Below are 21,438 nucleotides of genomic sequence, written 5' to 3'. Positions count from 1 at the left end.
CAGTACAAAGTGCTAGTTATACATGACATAATGAAGTCATACAAGACAGAAATGAATTATTCATGAAACAGGTTACACTTATTCTGAAAAATTTTGCATTTATTATTTTTCACGTATTATTCTATATAGCTGGAAAGAAAACCTGGGAACAAAATGGGTGGGAGGTCTTCACAGACAAAGAACCCCAGACACACAAACTTTTCTAACTGTTACAATTTCTCAAACTGTTGCAGGTCAATCTCACTCTGTTAAATCCAGGTCTAATCATCTGCTGCTGTTAGGGGCGGATATAATGACAAAGTAGTCTCTTAGCGTGTTTGAGATGGATAAAATAGCAAAATACACTCAGAACCTGCTGCAAGAACTTGAAAAAAGGAACAGAATAGATTTTTTTCTCAGAGCTGCTGTGTAGGATAAAGAGCACCTACTGAACCTAACCTTCACTCTTGAACCTTATCATCATATTTTCTGCATCCTTAAAATGATACATTAATTAGGTGTGTCTTTAAATTATTATAAAAGTAAAAGAATATGAAAGAAGTTACTCCAAAATTACTTTGCTTGGTGAAATGGTATTTTTAAGGTGAGCAAACAATAAATTTACCTTTTTCATATAATGTCAAAATTTATTATTTTTCATTATTGAAAGTAAGAGGTCTTTTATCAATACAGGTGACTCTTCAATGACTTCTGTGCATGCATTCTTGCTCTCTTCCTGAATAATGTTTCATTTATAAAACAAAAAAAAAGACATGTTTTATGAATTCAGTTATGACAATGGAGGAAAGAATGAGCAAAGCAGAATGTTAAAAGTAGAAAAAATTTCCTTGCAATTGGCAAGGCACTACAGATACACCTAGTGCACTTGTAAGTATGGGGATTGTTCTCTGTGATGAACAAAAATGCATAAAGCAATTCAGTCCTTCAGAGGCCTGGATTTTGTCTTCGTTGATATGAACACTGAGACAAGTGTTTGGAGTGCTGTTCCTGATAAGAAATAAAATGTAGTAGGAGAAGGCATTTGAACAGTGTAGGGATAGTCACACTTGTAATGATTAAACACAGTTTCATACAGAGTAATTTCAAAAGCAAAATCATTACAAAGGGAAGAAAATATACTTTAAAAAGAGCTTTATCTGACATGGCAGCACTATTCTAATGTTAGTAACATATGCTAGTTTCATAGTCTCTGTTTTGATTGTTTATGCAATCAACTATGTGTGCCAGGGTCCTAATAACTGCAAAGCTAAGCATCCCATGTTTCTGCCTTCTTGTCCTTTTCCTTTCTCATTGATATTCTCAATTTTTAAAAGTTTTGCTGTTACTGTGTTTACTCTTAACTTCCAAAGAGGAGGATCATGGATGTGTAGAAAGCAAGTGTGGCAAGGTTAACCTTAGCAGACTGAGAGGAAAGTATGGAAAGACAACAAACTGCAGATTTTTAAGGACCCCAGAGGACTAGGACACCACTCTAGGAAATAGGAAATTCAGTGCGGGCTTGTTTCAAAGTTTTCTGAATCACTTTGCTCTTTTCATCCAAGGTAATCATATGCTAGAGATCTGCACAGTAAGATCACAGAGAAAAACCTCCATACAACAGGACAGATAGGGCTGGAAAACAGCTCTGCAGAGAAGGACCAGCAGGGAAGCTATCTTGGTGCCCGTAAGTTCAATGTGAGACATCCGTGTACCCTGTCGTGGCAAAGGTTAACCACATACTGGGCTGCACTAGCAAAAGCTTAGCCAGCAGGTCAACAAAGTCGATTATTTCTCTTTATTCAGCACTATGGAGGCTGCATTTGAAACACAGTGATCAGGTCAGGGCTCCCCCAGATGAGATACGTTGTCAAAATAAACTCCAACAGGACATAAGGAAAAAATTATTTCCAAAGGTGGGTTAAGAACTGGAAACAGCCTGTCCAAAGGGGTTTTGTCATTTTCACCATGGAAACATTCAAAATCCAACTGGGGAAGGCCGTGAGCCACTTCAATGACCACTGAAGTGCTCTGCTATTATCAGGAGTTGGGACTAGATAACCTTCGGGGATTCTTCCTGAATTACACTACGAACTATTAGGAAACCCATTTTCCTAGTTATCCACAAAGCAATTAAAATGTCATAATTCTGCTGTCATTTTTATGTAGCACAGGCCAGCTAAATAAAGAGATCCATTATGGTTCCCTTGCTCAGCCATTCATTTCCATCCTTATATTAACTCCTCACTTGTGCCAACATAGAAGGCAGTAAACTAGGCAGAAAAACTTGTCCAAGTTAAAAATGGAATATTTCTTTTCCTTTCTCCTCTGCCCTCACCTCTCTTTGTCCAGCACAGCTGTTTATGTGGGCACAGCAGCAGGAAAAGTAATCCAGGGAAGGCCAAATGTCTCTTTGTCAGCTTCAGGAGTTTAAAGTGATGGTTAAACTACAGCATAAATTTCTAGCTTATTCACAGCCAATGCCCTTCAGCTCTCTTGTAATAAACTGTTTCTGTGGGTATAATCTCTCCTTGTGGTTTCTGCTCAGTTAGCTCACCTCAGGCAGTAAGCTGTGACCTCTGTGGCATGTTACATCTGCTATGTGATATTAACCACATCAGAAGCCAAACTTTTTAAAAATGTCAAATAATTTTTCATCCCTCATTTCTTAATTCCTTATTTACAGGGCACTAAGGCCCTTATGTGCCCTAGAGGGTTTCCAGCTTTATTAACTACAACATTATGACAAGATTCAAACCCACTGAAAGTAATTTATGATGAACTTTTTTTTCCTTTAAGTGGAAGAACCTAAAAAGACTAGTCACTGAAAATACATCTCTTAATCTTGGTAGTCTATGTCTCCATAAGTATACTACCTTTGTAACTTTAAAGGACAGTGTGAGGAAAAAAAAAATGTTAATTTTGGGGAGTATCCAGCTAAAGCAGTGTAACATAGACATAATGTTAAGCTGTTACAAGTGTTCACCAGCTCCAGCAGCTCCAGGCCTGGGGATTCCTCCTGCCTGGCCACTGGAGCCCAGCCCAGGGGACCCAGGGTCTCTGTCCAGGCTGAGGGACAAGGCTGATGCCTTCCTCTTTGCAGGTTCAACCAGCAGCAAAGCCGAGTACATATCCCAGAGACACACAGACACACACTCATGTGGACACACACATTCACAGAGGACACCAACACAGCCAGTCACACAGAGAGCCACAGACAAGGTACTGCCCCCAGCGGCTCCCACATTCAGGACTCACACCAGACAGAGGCAGAGGCAGAATGTCACTAGTGCAGGACACACAACAGGTTCTTGGAATCACAGAATGGTTAGGGTTGGAAGGAACATCTGGAAATCATCTAATCCAAGCCCCCACTAAAGCAGGTTCACCTTACAGCAGGTTGCAGAGGATCATGTCCAGGCAGTTTTTGAATATCTCTGGGGAAGGAGAACCCCACAACCTCTCTGGGCACCGTGTTCCAGTGCTCCCTCACCCTCACAGTGAAGAAGTTTTTCCTCATATTCAGATGGGACTTTCTGTGTTGTAGTTTCTTTCTGTTGCTCCTTGTTCTGTTGCTGGGAACCACCCAGAAGAGCTTGGCTCTTTCCTCCTTACACCCTTCCTTAAAATATTTATATACATTGATAAGATCTGCCCTCTGTCATCTCTTCTCCAGGCTAAACAGCACCAGCTCCTTCAGCCTTTCCTCATAAGATAGATGCTCCAGGCCCTTAACCATGTTAACCTCCATTGCTGGACCCTCTCCAGTCTCTCTTGTACTGAGGAGTCCAGAACTGGACACAGCACTCCACATGTGGCCTCACCAGGGCTGTGTAGAGAGGCAGGATCACCTCCCTTGGCCTGCTGGCAACGTTCTTCCTAATGCAGCCCAGGATACAATCAGCCTTCTTGGCCCCCAGGACACACTGCTGGCTCATGGACAGCTTGTTGTCCACCAGGACCCCCAGGTCCTTCTCCACAGAGCTGCCTTCCAGAAGATCAGCCCCCAGCTGGTACTGGGGCATGGGGTAATTCCTCTCCATGGGCAGGACCCTGCACTTACCTTTGCTGGACTTCATTGAGTTCTTCTCTGCCCAACTCTCCACTCCAGGTCCCACTGAATGGCAGAACAGCTTTCTGGTCTGTCAGCCACTCCTCCCAGTTCTGTATCATCTGCAAACTTGCTGAGGGTGTGCTCTGTCCCTTCATCCAAGTCTTTGATGAATAAGTTGAACAAGCCTGGACCCAGTACTGACCGCTGCTAAACTACAGGCCTTCAGCCAGGCTCTGTCGCTGATCACAGCGCTCTGAGAGCCACCACTCAGCCAGTTCTCAACCCCCTTCACTGTCCGCTCGTCAAACACTTCCTCGGCTGTGCACAAGCACACACACATTTATGGATCCCCTGAGGACTTGCATGGCCCTTCTCCCCACCTGGCACCCCTTCCCACATCGCATCCCCCTTATTCATCCCACAGGTCCCTGACTGACTGGCTGGTCCCACTGGATCCTCACTGCACACATGAAGAACTCACACACTTGTCCCATGGGCATCCCACATTCACAGGTTCCCCCAAATACCAGCACAGACCTTCTGCCCAACTGATAACCCTGCCTGGACCCAGGGCCTCCTACTCCCCAGCTGGTGACTACACATGCATACCCTCCGCATGCACATGTGGTTTGGGGCAGGTATGGCACTTAGAACTGGAGTCTTTACTTACCCACAAATTGAGTGTGTGGCTGCTGAGAAGTCATTTGAGCTACTTTAGTCCTCAGTTCCTTTTCTCCAAGGCAGTGGTGAGCCCTCCTACATCACTGTGCTGTTCTAAAGATCAGTGCACTCAAGTTTTGATGTTGTCAGACATTTAAATAATAAGGCCTACAAAAAAAAAAAAAGGTAGTATCTTGATGAATATACCGAACAAAAGCTCCCTTCAAAGCAAAAGGAAGATTAAAAAAGGCACCTCACTAAAGAGGTTCATAGCAGAAAAGAGGAGGAGGGAATTCCTTTTACCCAGCCTCCGTCAGGTGCCCACATTAGCAGGACATCACAGAGGTAAAAGGGAATCAACCTTCATGATGTTCAGAAGGCAATTTATGTTATGTGTCATTAATTTTTAGAGGCATTTCATCAGCTATGTCTACAACGAGAAGCCTTCCCTGGTCCAGGCATTCACTGACTATCATAGCTAGACTGCACACACAGACCAACCCTTCACCTACCACTGGTACTCAAAGAAAAGGAATGTGCTTTGGGGGAGGACAGACACAGCACATTTCAGTTATTCCCTTACCTAGAAAGCTAGGAATGATATTAAAATGAACCACACTACAGAGGCGTAAACACAGCCTTTGTGACTGGTTTTTACAGCCTCCACTTGCTTTTTTAGAGTCACCGTGGATCTGTATCTGAGCAAAAACTGAATTGGGTCCTATATCCCACTCCAGTAATGTATTCATAGCCTTCACATTTAGAAAAACTAAGAAAACAAAATACTTCTAAGAACTTCTATTCTTAGTCTATGAAGCCTTGGTCTATGCACAAAGCTAAGCCTAAACTAGGATTACCGAGAAAATCACACAGACCACCTGCCTCTGAAGAAGATGAGATCACACAAAATCACAGAATCATAGAACGGTTGGGGTTGGAAGGGGCCCACTGGAGGTCATCCAGTCCAACCTTCCTGTTCAGGCAGGGTCCCCTAGAGCTTGTTACTCAGGATTGTGTCTAGATGATTCTTGACTTTCTCCATGATGGAGACTCCCCAGCCTCTCTGGGCAATCTTTTCCAGTGCTCAGTCACCTGCACATTAAAAAAGGTTTGAATTCATATTCAAGTGGAACTTTCTGCTCATTGCCTCTTGTCCTGTTGCCTGGCACCACTGAGAAGAGCCTGGCTCCATCCTCCTGATGCCCTCCCTTCAGATACACACATGATAGGCCTGGCTCTTAACCCTTCTGTAGCTCCCCTCTCATGACTGCTGTTGGCTGACTGTTCAGTCTGGTCTCTGCTTTTCAGTTTGTGAGTTGTCTAGGATTTCTCTTCCTCTTGAAAGAGTTTTAAGAACTGCCTCATGAAAGGACAGGGGGCCTTGGTGATTAGCCTCCTTACTTAGCCAGTATGTCTCTCCAAATAGGAAGACAATTGACAAATAAGATGTAAAACACTACAGGACTCCCCACTGCGGCTGCTACATAATGACTACCTGTCATTAAAAGTGTCTCAGAAGCTTTTAATAAACTCAGACAAAAAAATCTTTACAGTGGCTGGTGTCTCAGAAGGCACAATGAGATTTATTAAGAATTTCTGCAGACTTTAGACACCTTGGTGTTCATGCAGTACTCAGATATATTCCCATACGGATTTATGATAATTTCCATTCAACCTAGCCCTTTGTCAAGGAAAAAAAAAATTTTTTTCTCTTTGAGGAATAAAACTTCACATTTCCTTACCATGTAATATAATTAAATATTATTTGTTTCTTTATTGAGTGTTAAGGTTGGACATGTCCTCCCAGGAGGTACCTCTGTTAAGATTATACACCTACACCCAACACTAATCAGCTCCACAGACTTTTAAAACATGTCACTTGGCTGACATTGAAGGCTGTAAAAGAGAACAAACCAACCCAAAAAACCACTTCATAGTCTCAGCCACCTGACAGTGCATAGATGTAAAGACAGATTTAAACTTTTTAAGATTGTTCTTAGAATTTTTAAACTGCATTGGTAGTCTTCACTTCCTTTTTTACTGCTTTCAGCTAATTTTCTGCTGAACACTAGGAGTAAGCAGGTGTAGTAAGAAGAAACAGAAGAGGGCTCACAAAACATATGGACTACCTTTTACAAAATTAGGCATAATCTGGTGTGTATGTCTAAATTATGCATACAGAACCTAAGAGAAGGTAACTGACTGTGTGCAACACTAATACCTGACTTGTACTGCACAGCAGGTATTTGATTCATGAATTTACTGCATATTTCAAATTTTGAGTGCCTAGTTTTGAAATTTTATATATATCCATTTACTACAACAAGTAACAGTAACGAGTGAATCACTTTTACTCCTGTTGTATATTTAAAGGGTACTTATCCAAGCAAAACAGACAGACATTTGGACAACAGGAAAATGGCTGGTTTAGCTCCTTTCCATTGTATCTAGAGACATGTATTCCATAATGCAACAACAGAAGCTACAAACACCAGTTAACACACTGGAGTATGAAGTGTTCTCTGCAAGGAAAAAAGGAAAACTCACAGACAGCTTGTTTATGACTAGAAGAGTGTAAACACACATCTATTTTATTTAACTCGCTAATCCTCTGACACAACTTGTCATGTGTTTGATCAGCAGGCTTCTTGTTCATCTTCCACCGCAGAAGTATCTCGGCTTTCCTTGGGGGTATTGACAGCTGGCAGCAATCACAGCCATCTAACTGCCAGTATCTCATTTAAAGGGAATGACATTCAGCTACAGAACTGAAAATTACTTTAATTCACTGTATTGTACTGCGCATCTCAATGAAAAAAATGCAAACTCTCTTGGGAATTGAGACATTTAGACCCTTGTTTCTGGGAAGGGCTTTGTTCATTAATCAGTACTTCAGAGGTGAGCAGTGCATGACATCACTTGTTCTTGAGCAGGCCTCAGGTATAAGGCAGCTATGTCTATCATAATCCAATTTGGATATGTTGTCTTCAAGTTAAACATTAGGAAGCAATCTTCTTCAGAATTAATGTAATTGGATTATTTGTGGCCTTTCAAACAAAGGCAGCATATTTTTCAGCAAATCACACTTTCAGAACAAATCAGTCCACCTATCTGGCTTTTCAGCTCATTTATGGCAAGTCAAGTATAAGTTACCCTATAATGGGCTGGAGTGCTGGACTAGAGTCCAACGTAACTTCCTTCTATCCTGTCTTCTCCGATTCTCAAAGAAGGAAAGTCCAGCCAAAAATGTTTTTAATGACAGAGATGGAAGTTGAAAGAACTTTTCTTAAAAATTTCAAGTGGTGTCAAGCTTTCTCAGCATCTTGTCCTGACTTTGAAAAATGTTAGGAGCTTAGTCTCCTAACCCACTGTATATTAAATATCCTGTAACTACCAAGGGGCAATTCCCAGCTTGTCCCAGTGTCAGGTTTTGATATAGCACAACTCCCTAGAAAAGTTAAAAGGACAAACTGAATGTCCCATGACTCTAGAGAACTTCATATATTGCTGTACCGATGGACTAATGGGAACCAGTAATGGGACTGGCACAAGTCATCACTTGTATCTTTTGCAGAGTGGGGTCAATTTTGCTTCTTACTCAGTATGTTAGTCACTGTCCTGGTTACCAGAATATGAGCAGGTCTGTATCAAAATTTCAACCCATGCATGTCTCTATCATATGCCTATCATCTTTCTTGTCCTTCAAGTCTGTAGTTTCAGAGCATTGTAGGCTCCTTAAGCATAAATTGGTCGTCCTGATTTCAGTTCTCAGGAAATGCTAGCTATGTCATGCTTTTATGTATTATTTCTGAATCTTCAGCTGTGTAATCCAGTTTCCGATTTCAATCAGGGTTTTTATCAGATGTCTCTTCTTTCCTGACATTTTATACATTTGGCTTCTGCATCACTAACAGATTCTTATATATTTTCCTAAACTGACTATTGCATCAGTTAAAGCCTAGGTAAATCAAGAGTAGAGAGATTAAAAAATGTCATTAGCGCAGCCGTTTATTATTTTCCCCTTGGGGTGACATCAGATACAGAACCCTTGCAGCTTAAAACTGATCCAAGGTATATACTGCAGCAGATCGCCCAACTGGTGTGACTTCAGAATATTAAAATCTTCTGCAGGCTATCAGCGCAAGGACCAGTCAAAATCTTTGCAATTGCCCAGACATCTTATTTCACACTGCACAGATTTGTGTGATCTCCAATTAAGATGTTCAGAATCACCATTATTAGCTTGTGATGAATGTTGATCATATCACCCAACCACAAGAGTTCTGCATTTCAGCTGTAACCGTCCAGCTAATATGCAGTTACTGACACAAGGTTTTGTCTGTGATCCAAAATATTACAGAAAATCAAGAACTGTCATTTACAGAGTGTGAAATCAAACAACCTTCTAGACTCTGTTGCACACTGTCACTGTAGATTAACATGATACAACTCCTAACTGATTGCAAAGCCATGATTTACGTAAGATTGAATCTGAATTAATACGGCTTGTATAAACTCCCAGTATAAAAGAAATGGTTATACAATGCAACTTTGGTTCTAGATACACAGATAATTTTCCTCTATGCCACCTAAAACATAAATTGACAATTACATCCATCCCCACCTCCCTCTCACAAGCCATACTAATAGACATAGGGATAAAACATTCGATTATGAGATTGTGCACATGTACAGTTCAAAGCTAGAAAATACAAGTCCGAAAACTCTATAGAACAATGTCATTTATAAAGTATGGATTATTTACTAAATATGGTGAATGTTTAGAAATGACAACAGGTACTTAGTTACTTCTAGTACTATTCAAAGAGTGGAAAGTTAGGTACGGAAAGCAAGCAGTGTTTTTTCTGATATATCTGTTCTGGCAAATTTTCTCATGTAAACACAGGCAGAAAGTAAAAAAGAAAGTCTAGAAAATAGAGTTTAGGTGTTCTAGTCTTCGCATGTTTACATAAGTATCAAGCAGCTCTGTGTATTAATCAAGATGTTTATTATTGTAAAATGCCAGAGCTGTTTTGAATGAAAAAAAAGCAATGCCCCAAAAGCTTGCTGTCTCTGTAGAAGAGAGACAGGAGATACAGACTAAATCAGGAGCAACACCCAACAGTGAGAAATGCTGCATTTAATTCTTCATTTCTGTGGGCAGATTGGCAAAGGAGAATTCTAAAGAAAGATTTAAAAAATAGCAATTAAGTTGTTTGTGGATGCTTACATATGACTTCTTCATAGACTGAATGCCATCTGGTGAGAAGGCACAAAGGTACCTGTTTAGAAAGCTAACAAATTAATGATAGGACTGCTGTCATATACTGATTAGAGAGTTAATTTCTTCATATTACAAAAGTTTCCAAGGTTGAATGTGAAGTTCTGCAAGTGAGAAAAAACCTCCAATATATTGTAGCAGAAAAGAGGGAAAAAAAAAGACTAAACAGAAAGCTGGAAAAGATTTTGCCAAGAAAATGTGTTAGAACACTTAGGTTACTAGCAGCATTAATTCTTTTAATCACCATCCAAGTAATTCTGTACAACAGGAATGTATATTTGCAACTTAACACTTCCCACAGTTTTTGAAGTAGTTTAATATCCATAATGATAACAGCCTGCAGCAAAAGGAGTAAGGGAACTAGTCATTAAACCTTTAAGGGAAAAAAAAAAATCTGTCTTCAGTTTTCAGACTATCAAAAACTATTTTCAAAGACATACAGATTACCTTGAAAGTGTGATTATTCAAAATGTTATTCTCTCAGGATCACAAGAGAATTTTATTGTTAATTCCAAGGAGTCATTAACATTGCTATTTAAATATATCTGTGATTCAGAATTAATATGAATATGTATAATAACATCTATTGAAAGGAAGTGAATTTATTGACTGAAAATTGCTGAAATCCCCAGAACAGTTTGAAAGAATGAGATTTACCTCACCTGCCTTCAGCATTTAAATGTACTCTTCTGGCCTAAACCAGGTATCAAAGCATCTTCTATAGTCAGCGAAGACATAAGAAGGATCTCCAGAGGTTCTTCTTTCCATTTGTTTTAAATTCATATTTTAAGAGTGGATGAACTGCCTTTTGCAGATGTTAGTTTTTCTTCACTAGATAAAAGTGACAACTTCAGTTAAGTGCTAACTCCTTAATCATAGAAAGAGCCTATCTTAGTTCTTTAGTGATTAGATTGTCCTTAGCCAGAGAGTATGGATCTCCCCCACACATAAATGCTACAAAACTCCCACATATTTTATTTTACAGAACCATAGTACTTGTAAATACTTTCTCATTTCAGTTATATTGTCACTTGTTCCCAGCATCATTAATGACTTGTAACATGAAGAGCTACAGGAAAGTCACACCACCTAAGCAGGACTTGGAGTGACCATTACAGAAACAAGGAGTCTTAGAATGAGTAACACCGTTGTTGGGGAAGGGGAGGGTGGGTGAGTCAAGCTCATGATATGCCTAAGCAATGCAGTTTATTTGGGATAGGTACATTCCGACGCCCAGTTCTCAGCAACATTCCACACATAAGCCTGCCTGCTGCTTTTGCTGATGAGCTCTTTGCCCTGCTCTTGCTCCTGTGCATTCTGTTCTTTCCAAAATAATCTTTCTTGGTGCTCATTTCCTGCAAAGAGTGAAAAAGAGTTGACTGCTACACCGCTTTTAATCATGTATACTTTGAACCACCTTCAGGGCAACATTCTTCCTTTTTCCATGCTGTAGTTCACACAAAGAAAGCTGTTTTAAAGTATGTATCATCCACCCAAATGCTGTAGCTGGATTATCACAGCTTGGCAGCCTTTATTAATCTCCCAGCATCCTGTAAGCCTGTGCAGATCTTCATATTCCCTCTCTTTCAATGGACAAAAAGAGGTCTTTGTTGGTGCTTTTCTAGACGGAAAACCTGCATCTGTCCAATGTCCGGATTTGAAGCTCACAAAACATGTAGCAAATAACAATTTTATGAGCAGTTAGTGGGGTATATGATTGACTTCTTGCTGACTTCCTGCTTGACTTTAAAATCTTGTCAACGGCTATCGTAACTTCTTCGAGGAGATTTCCTCTTCATTGGTACCAGCATGACTTTTCAATACAAGGGGAAATGAACTCATGAATGAAAATGAATATAGTTTTGTAGATGGATGGGGATAAGGAACTACATTACTTTTCAGAGACTAATGGGCACACGCAAAATACTTTTGGAATTTTTTTTCTCTCAGGTTAATGGTGGTTGTAAAAGTACCAAACAAAGCTCTTGAGCCTCATGAGGTTATTCATGGGATGCACACACATGATGGATTCCTGTGTGTATCACACTGTAGATGCTAAAAAAGCTGGCAGAGAAATTTTCCTATTTTTTACAGCAGCTTGTGAAAGTCTCCTTTCTCACGCAAGCTAGCTGTCAACAGTGTAGAGGGTTTTCTACACCAAGACTTTATCTCACAGGTGCAAACTTGTTATGCACAGTCTTGTTTTCCACACTGAAGAAAGTATTTTGAAATGGGTGTCATAGCATTCAGCCAATCACACTGGGAGGTGTATGGTCAAGCACCCAATAATATTATATCACTCTTGTGAACAAAGCTATATAAACGAGTCTGTAATTAATTAAATAATCCCATTTATCCTGGACTTGGACTTCTGTGTCATTTTTCTCACTGTCCCCACAGACAGCAGCGACATCACACCATGGAAAAGAAGACAGCCTTTCACTCTGCCTGATATGAACCTATGGGGAGAAGTAAGATTGGGTTGTGAGCTGTAAAACCTGCCTGCAGAGGCACATGGCAGCACACAGAGGCTTGTCTCCACCAGACCCTGGGGGGAGGAGGTGTCACAGGGCAGACCCCTATGGAGAGGAGCCGGCTGGGAGCTGACAGACGGGTGAACAGCGAGTGATCATCCCACAGAAGGAAGTGTGCTGCTGATGTGGCAACATGGGATAGGTCATGTAGTGAGGATCACCATGTAAGGAAATACTGTGCCTTGGAAAAGCGTATAAAATCAACTCATTCCTTTGAATAAATGATTCAGATTCCCTGCCGGTCTGGGTCTGTGATTCAATCGCCGACATGAACCCTGTTGGTCTCACTCTGTATGTGACTCCCAAACTTCACACGTCTCATCACTGTGGATACACCCAATCATCACTAGACCCTTCTTCAGGAACTGTTCCTGACCCTGACCTTTGGCCTGACTTCTTCAGACCTGCTTCATCATCACAGTCACCTGACAGTCTGGACTATTGGTAAAACCTGACTATCACCTCTGGACTGGTCTTTCTTGCCTCGGTTGCGGTCAGTGGGATGGGCCCTGGCTAGCAAGACCCTTGTCCTGATGGCCATGGTATCTTCCTCAGCACCACATCCCTTAGGGAAAGCTGGTGCTCACCGTGCCCTGACACTTAAACAGAGGCTGAGATTCTGCTCTCCCTAAATTTTCCATTTATAAGGTAACAGAAACTGTCAACTGGCCTCTACTTTTCTTGCAAATACACCTTGGTTTAATAAGTCTCCATTCTGGTTAGATTGTCATACAATGAACCAAAGCCATCTTGAGACTCTATTGCCTATGGCCAGCTGAGGAGAAATCCTGTAATTGTTACGATACAATTTCTTACACTTGCCTCCCTCCCCTCAAACACATACCTGAGAGCTAATTGCATCTCTAGGTCCTACAGCATAACCTCTGTATCACAATCCAACATAATCATCTCTCTGTTTCTGCAGAAATACGTTGTAAAAATAAGTGAAAGCATTCATTTTCCTTAACCAACAGCTTTCATTTATTATAACATAGGTCAAGGAAGATGGAAACTTATGAACTTCGTTCTGATTCACACTGTCATAAAACTGCCACTTAAGGAACTTCCTAGAAAAAAACCCTAAGCTTAGCTGTGCTGCACTGGAAGAGTACTTGTGACGCAGAGTACACCCTCCAATTACACTTTTGTTGGGGTTTTAGTTTAGTCTTAGGTTTTCCTGTTAAAGGAATTTTCTCCCATATGCATGTTGCTAGGGGACAAATAGCTGTACTTAAGAAAGACAAAAAGGGGAGTGGGGCGGGCCTGGCTACTCCTTTGTCTACACCTGGGTGTGGGGTCAGTTCGCTCTGAGCGTCCGGAGAGGGAAGCTGCAGAGAAAGGAGCTGCTGCTTCCTTCTTTTTGGCCGTTCTTTCTTCCTGCTGGAAGCAACGCCGGGACCCCAAAAGCCGCTTTCCCTGCCCTGCTGGAGGCCGAGCTGTGGCTGCCCTGCTCCGCTGCTGCTTCGAGCTTTCGCTACGCTGTAGCCCTGCTCGCCCTGCCTGCCTGGGCCTCCGTGGGTTTTTCCCATCTGGATACATCTCGTCTGCCACCCGGGATTTGCGTTCGTCCCTGCCGCTCCAGCCTGCCGTTCCAGCCTGCTGTTCCTGAGAGTCCGGGATCAGCTGCCCAGGGGTTTGTGAAGCTCCTTTGTTCCATCCTTCCCGGGATCCCAGGGCACCAGAGCCGCGTGCTCCCCGAGCTCGCTCCGGAGCGCCCCCTGCAGCCGCGGGGGAACCATCGCACCTGCCCTGCTCACCGGGAGCCGCCAGCGCCCCTGCCGGCTGCGAGCGGAACTGCACCCGAGGGGAAATAGCCTGACAGCCGAGAAGGCTGGCACTGGGTTTGTGATTGCTGTTACTGCCATAGTTGTTGTTGTTTTGTTTGACTGGTTATATACATATATATATATATATATAGTAAAGAACTGTTATTCCTATTTCCCACATCTTCGCCTAAAGGCCCTTGATTTCAAAATATAATAATTTAGAGGGAAAAGGGGTTATATCTGCCACTTCAAGGGGGGGGTTTCTGCCTTCCTTAGCAGACACCTGTCTTTCAAAACCGAGACAACTTTTCATCTTCCTATGACAAGAGATGAAGCTACTATTTAACATAAGAAAGGCAGTGCATTGCACTCTGTAGAAATTTACGACTATGCGTGTTAAAGAGACATTAAAAATCAGGTTGTCTGTTGAAACTTGCCAAGGAACAGAGGATCAAAAAATAACATGATGTTTGGATAGCAAGAGAGTGACGTCTGCTACCCATAAAATTGCTGTTTATGTTTCATATTTGAATGTATTTCAGAAATTTCCCCAAATGATATAGATTGTTTTTTTAGAACAAGAGGAAGCATTTTTCTTAATCTACATGTACGTACTTACTGTATCTGAATATTAAGTTGCAGTAAGCATAATATGATTACATCCATTACTCTTCAAAGAGGAAAAATTAGACTGAGAAACTTAAAGATGGATTAGAATAAGAAAATCAGCCAAAGAGAAATAAAAGCTATATAAACAAATTATAGTCAATTTTGAGACTTCACAATACATAAACGACTCATAAAAAGCATTATATATGCACATACATATACGTGTTTATCTCTCTTTTTCCCTCCCTCTCTCTCTTAAAATGATACATCTGTCAAAAGAAAATAAGGGATTTCTGAAAGCAAACTGTATCATGCCCTAGTAGAAAGTAATAAAAATTATCACAAGGAAATATGAAAGACAGAATCTTAGAAGGAAATTTGGAGAGTGAATCATAAAAAAAATACAGAAGTATATTAAAAAAGGAAAGCTATGAGGAATTTGGAGAGTTATCAGAAAGTAATGGAAGATAATTACATCTCAGAATTCTGACAGAAGGCTTAAAATCTTTGCAGAGAATGCCCTGAAAAAATCACTAAGCTTGATCACACTCCTATGGACCCTTATATTAACAAAAAAAACTTCAGCATGATTTTATCCTTTGAAAACATATTTATTTTCTCTTGGGCAAAATTAACTGTTTGCAATAATTTTACTAGGAACGCTTAATAGTGTAACAGTAGAACAGACAAGGTTTGAACAGCTCATTTAATTCTTTAGGCAGCTCTGAAAATCCCACACTAAGTATAAAATTATGTAACACAGCCTTTATTGTGCCCCATGACACTCAGACCATTTACAATTTATATCACCTGCCAGGCTTGGCCTAGTCACTTCAACTAAAGTTAGAACTGAAGATAATTTGGCCCATAATTAAGTTACAAACCTGAACTTTACAATAATGTAGTATGCAATGTATCCTAAGTAGTGCCACAAATCACATCTCAAATACCCTCATAAAGATCAATTTGATGAACTGTGTAATGGACTTCTTTTCTGATTTTTTCTCATCTAGGCAGTATCTTGAAGGAGGTATATTAGATTTCCTCAGCTGAATTAAAGGCTAGCCTAAAATATTTTGTGAGAAATTATTAGCAACACGTAATCCACAATAAATAGATGAAGCAAACTACTTTCCTACTTCTTAAATCTTCATCCTTTACAGAGTGACTTTGAAAGCTTCAAGAAGGAGAATGGTGCTATTTAGACCACAACTACTTCTGAAAGTCCTTAACTTAAATTCTAACTAGAAAAGAGAGAAAATGAATCCATTGCATGTAAAATTTTGTTTGACATTTCAAAAAGATATGACTGATATATCGAAAACAGGATTGTAACATACACTGTCTTCAGGGATGCCTCAGTTGTCTGTCCATTCTGGAGTAAAGACAGCTATACAGCTGTACCTACAGGATCTGCTAAAACCAGCAGGATCTTGCTTTGTTGTTTTCTTCAGTAAAAACTCTCGTGTAATACGAAAAAAGGTGTAGAAGTATTTTAGAAACAACTCTCAGTGGAAACTCCATTTCAGCTGGAGTCCTTTAATTACATCTTTTTTAAGTGCCTGGAAATTACTACCATGCAAACCTGAAGAATAGCCCTGAAGTTCTTTGTGCTTCTCTAAAATCTAAGTATTTTTTCTAACTGTTGCAAAATACATATTCCATTGACACTTAGCACTGATACCATTGTGCAAATGTGACTGTCCAAGACTCCTAGCAATAAATAACTGGGATGGAAATCAAGGATATTCTGGTTTCCAAAAGTATTTCTGCTGGTAACAGAAAAGAATTACAAGAAATACGACCATAATACTTTTCTGAAATACAACCATAGTACTTCTTTTTTATAAGAAAGGGAAGAAAGGAACTGTTTTTAGAAGACTCTAGAATAGATACTTTTAAGAAACACGAAATATATGTGCCAAGAGAGGTCTGATGAGTTCAGCTTTACTAACACCATGATCCAAATAGCTCAGAGCTGCTTGTCTTTACAGACAATTTGACATACCCGGGAAGACAGTGTTTTCTTTAATTATCTGTCCTGTCATAAATCCCTCTCTACTTCCACCTAAAATATTAAAAACAATATACAAATATTAACTAGCACACACTACTTGTCTGCCAGGGTGCCAGTGAATGATGGCAAACAATTGTTTTGAGTACTTCCAACTGTACGTAGCATGCTGGGCAGTCAAGTCAGATGAGAGCAAGAGCAGGGCTTTAAAAGAGATGCATCATAAGATAAGGATACATTCTTAAAGCACCACATCAGAAAAATGATCTTGTTACCAAAAAAGAGCCCAGGGAATACCAAAGAAAATTACCTTTTTTTAGCATTGTCTTGGTTTAAGACAATTTAAAGAAGTGCACTCTCTAAAATGAGTTACCTCCCCTCAATTTCAATAGATCTCTTTCCACCAATAAAGGACAAATATGAGTAAATATAAGTGAAAGAATAACAATTTACTAACAAGCAAGACAGCAACAGGCAAAAAATAACAGTGAAAAATCACTAGACAGAAAATTGCTAAATCTCACCAACCCCAGGGGAACAAAGAAACACCCAAAATGTTTCCAAATGTCTTCCAAGATGGTGACCCCCACTGCCGACCGCGTGTAGGGAGACAAAGGGAGAATGGCGTCATGTTACACCCCAGTCACTTAATTCCAGGGTTTAAACAAGGTTCTTTTGCTCTGGGTAGACACAAAGGGGAAAATCCCAACCAGATATTCTCAAGAGGGAAAAAACACACAAAAGTTTACTGGCAAACTACAGGAAATTAAGGAATATTGGCAAAAGAGTAAATGCATCACTTATCACAGCATATACTTAGCCCACAAAACACAGAAAACCTTTAAAAACACTCGATGTTATGTTCTGTGAGAAGAGAGTTAGAAGAAAAAAGGGAGAAAAACAGAAAGATAGGAAAGATAAAGGAAAACAGACATAGCTCCCAACTCCTGGGTTGCCGCGATGTAAAACTCCAAGGGCTACAGGACAACGGGCTTGCCTTGCGATCAGGCTCCTAAACACCTTGGCCCATCCTGGGCCCTCCTCCCAGGTGGGACTTACGGTCTCTCGGCCACTCAGGGGCTCTGACTGACGGACACTGCGGGGCGGGGGCGGTATGGGGGCAGGGCACCACTCACCACAGCAGGGTCTGACCCACCGCCTACCACACAGTCTAAGCTTCCCCAAATGTCTTGAAATAGATCACTTTTTCCAGTCTCTGACAGCCCACCACCGGTGATCGCGTAGTCTGGGAAAAAAAAGGGACGAGCTGGTGGCAAAAAGACCTCTCCCAGGAAGGTAGGAGCTTAGGCAGCAGCTCTAGTGGCCGATGAGAAGTGCGAGTCAGCTGCGCTGGCTCCTCCTGCTGCGCACTGGGTTCTGCTGGTGTCGGTGCTGCTGTCTGCCCGCCCCGCGTGTGTAGGGGCAGAGGGAAGCGGTCTGTCCGCACCAACGCGGGGTGACCCAGCCCCAGGAACTGGCTCACTTTGCAAAGTTCACTCCGAAACAGTTTTTGATTGCGAAATGCAGTTTTTCTGAGTGGCTACTATTGCAAGCCCAGAAAAACAAACAGAAAACCAAACAAGCAAAAAAGCCGACTGCCCAAAACAACCCCCTCTGAAGCAGAGCCTCTACCTTCACCAAACATTTCCAGGCAAAAGAGCAGGTTGGCTCAGGTGCCCCAACCTTGTAAAAGGACCAGAACCTCCCAACTGCCCTTCCAGTTCTTGCCATGCTGGGTCTTAAAAAGACAGCAGCAAGTCTGGGGCACAGATAGATATGGAATACAATAACATTCTGGGTTACCCATGACAAGAATTTAGCCTATACTCAGTTCTCAGAATCCCTTTAAACAGATTCAGAACAAACAGAAGTTATCTTGATCATGAGCCTAAGCAAAGGAAAAATTCAATCCTTTATGAAAACTATTAAAACCAAAACTCCTTTTTGTCACATTTTATTTGACTTATAATTCTGTAGCTTTTTTCAACTAAGTTCATAACCATAACCATATATCAGAAAACACCTAATACATTTTTCCCTTGTAAGAACTTAAGGTTAGTGCCATATTAGTCAGCAAATTTTCAGTTCCTTCTGTTATCTGATTATCATGATCTTCTGGCATAGTTTTAGCTATGGGTTTTAATTTTTTGTAGTCTCTGCTAGAAACAGAATGTAGAGATGACATATACTACTACAGTGGCAGTGACACTGACTAAGTGACAATCAAATTATGTGCAAAAAAGCCAAAATAATTCTGTTTGTTTTACAGGGAAAAAGCTAAAGCAAATTTTCTTCAATAAAACTTTGTTATTTGAACAGAGTATGAATTTTCTCATAACTGTAACATAAATTTGTTCATTTATTAGCATGATAAACTGGCTAACAGCCACGTTCCTTAGTAAACTTAATAGGCTAGATTAGATGAACAAGTTGAGATTTTATCTACCCATTATCTTAATAATGGAATAATATGTTTTGTGAACCACCCATACTGTGAAAATTAAGTAAGATCTTATCCACAGGTTACATTTAAGGATATTACATTGCAATACATTTAAAATATTAATGAGTGTTGTTGCAATATAAAAATACAACTGTTAAAGATTTTCTCAGATAAAACAAGCATCAATTGCCTCTATAAGACATAAGAACAAGCCATGTTTTTCCAATGTAATTTTTATTGGCATTATGAGTTAACAATCAGGTAGGTATTTTTTTGTAACTCCTTTGAATAAGATGTTGGGAAAGGTAGAAGATACATATTCAGTTGGTACAACTTACAAATAGCCATGCAAGTTTGAGGGATTTGGGCTAGAATTGCCTGTTTGGGGCTTTTCATGGGAGAAAGAAGAAGCCATTTTCCTGAAAAGACGTGCCATTTGCTTGCCTCTGCCAGGCCACAGGAGCTGTGGCTAAGAAGGTTTTCCTTGTTAGTATACTTAAATAGGGTAGTATTAAATTTGTATGCTTGCTTTGTAAAAACAACAACATTGCTGACAAAATCCTTCATAATTTTTATGTGACAGTTCAAAAGGCTGGACCTCATGAAAGAACAGTTAATTGATTGTCTTATCTTCTTCTCATAGGAAGGAACTAGGTGCCTTCAAAGGAAGTCTGGACAACTGCCTAAACACAGTCAAAGGCCAGCTTTGAAATACTTTGCCCAGGAATGTATTTGAAAAACTGCCTCCCTGGAACAAGGAATATTAGGAGGTTATTCTTTTGGTTTTTTAAGTCCTGAGTCACAGTATATTAAAAAAAAAAAAAAAGAGAGAGAGAGAGAGAGATGGAACAGAATGTTAAGAGCATAAATAAACCCATCAATCTAAAGGACTACTTTTGCAAATATCCATGGTTAACTTTACACAATCACTTTGTCTCAGACTTTTATATTTGAAAACTTCTCATTCCAGAACAAAAATAATGCAAAATGACCAAGCTATTTGCATGCCCCAGACAATATGCATGCTATGAGTAAGTGGAATCTCTGCACAATTTTAGTATTACTGATGCATTTCTTTCTCATGATTTTTTTCCTCTGTCATGATTAATCTTGGTAAACTGAGCTGTTGCAAGAGTGTATTTGTTCTGTGAAACACCTAACGAGCACAAGAGGGGTAGTATAAAATAATAATAATAGATCAAAAGTACCAACATTTACTTTCGGCTTACTAAAACTGTCTGATAAATTATTCCCTTCAGTGTTTCTCTGTTATTGCAACACAGTACCTTGAAAGTGATATATTGGCACAAGCCAGTGTGTACCACAGTGCAATTAGGAAGTCCATTTAAACAGCTTTATCATACACACACATAGCCTGATTAATTTTCTAATCAAATGTTCCAGAAAATCATTAACCATGACATTAAACAGTGTTCTGCTAATTATACTCTCCACAAAGAATTCCAATAATAAATTTACAAAACATCTATAGAAAGGTGCCAAAGGATGAACAGTATAACATATACAAATAATTACGGCATCTACCCTGCGTGGCCCCACAGTTCCCTCACCCTGCAAAGGTTGAGTCTGGGGCTGAATTCTGCTATGTTTCACCAGAACTCTGTGTATTGGCAGATGTTACATTTTGTAGGTCACTGCCTGTGTAAGTCATGGTGAAGGACTGCATGACAGAAGAGAAAAGAATTTTTTCTGATTTAGGAAATACTCTAGAGATATAAATGCTGAGTGTTAGCTTTCCTTTTCTTAATGATCCCTAACATTGAGATTTGGAAATTGATTTTCCCCTACATAAGTCTCCTGTTTGCATCATTATTCTAACTACTCTTAATTTAAAATAAAGATAAATGCAAGGTATTGATTGTAGTAATGAGAATTCAATTGCCTTGTAAACCATACGCAATTTGCTAATTTACAGCATAATGAAATCTCTATTTATGTATTTCCCCATAAACCACAGAGTCTTGCAGGTCTTTCAGTGATGGAAAACAACAGATTGCATTAAACAAATGCAGACTGTAGGTACACCTGTTCTTTTGGCCTTGGCAGCACAGTTAACAGCTCCTCCACACAGACAGTCCAT

The 21,438-nt window shown here is 40.2% G+C and overlaps 1 long non-coding RNA gene across 1 annotated transcript in view; it reads right to left on the bottom strand.

Moving 5' to 3' along the window:
* Positions 1-18,301, bottom strand: part of LOC125321974 — a 35,009-nt gene extending 16,708 nt beyond the window's left edge. The window contains exons 1-2 of the long non-coding RNA XR_007201795.1: positions 18,031-18,301; positions 4,701-4,858 (exon numbers count right to left, since the gene is read on the bottom strand). This is a non-coding gene — a long non-coding RNA (uncharacterized LOC125321974). The remainder of the gene's footprint in view (positions 1-4,700; positions 4,859-18,030) is intronic.
* Between the last annotated feature and the right edge of the window lie 3,137 nt (positions 18,302-21,438).

The sequence above is a fragment of the Corvus hawaiiensis genome, chromosome 2 (assembly GCF_020740725.1).
Source record: "Corvus hawaiiensis isolate bCorHaw1 chromosome 2, bCorHaw1.pri.cur, whole genome shotgun sequence".
Taxonomy (NCBI): domain Eukaryota; kingdom Metazoa; phylum Chordata; class Aves; order Passeriformes; family Corvidae; genus Corvus; species Corvus hawaiiensis.
This window is presented reverse-complemented; position numbering and strand designations above follow the sequence as displayed.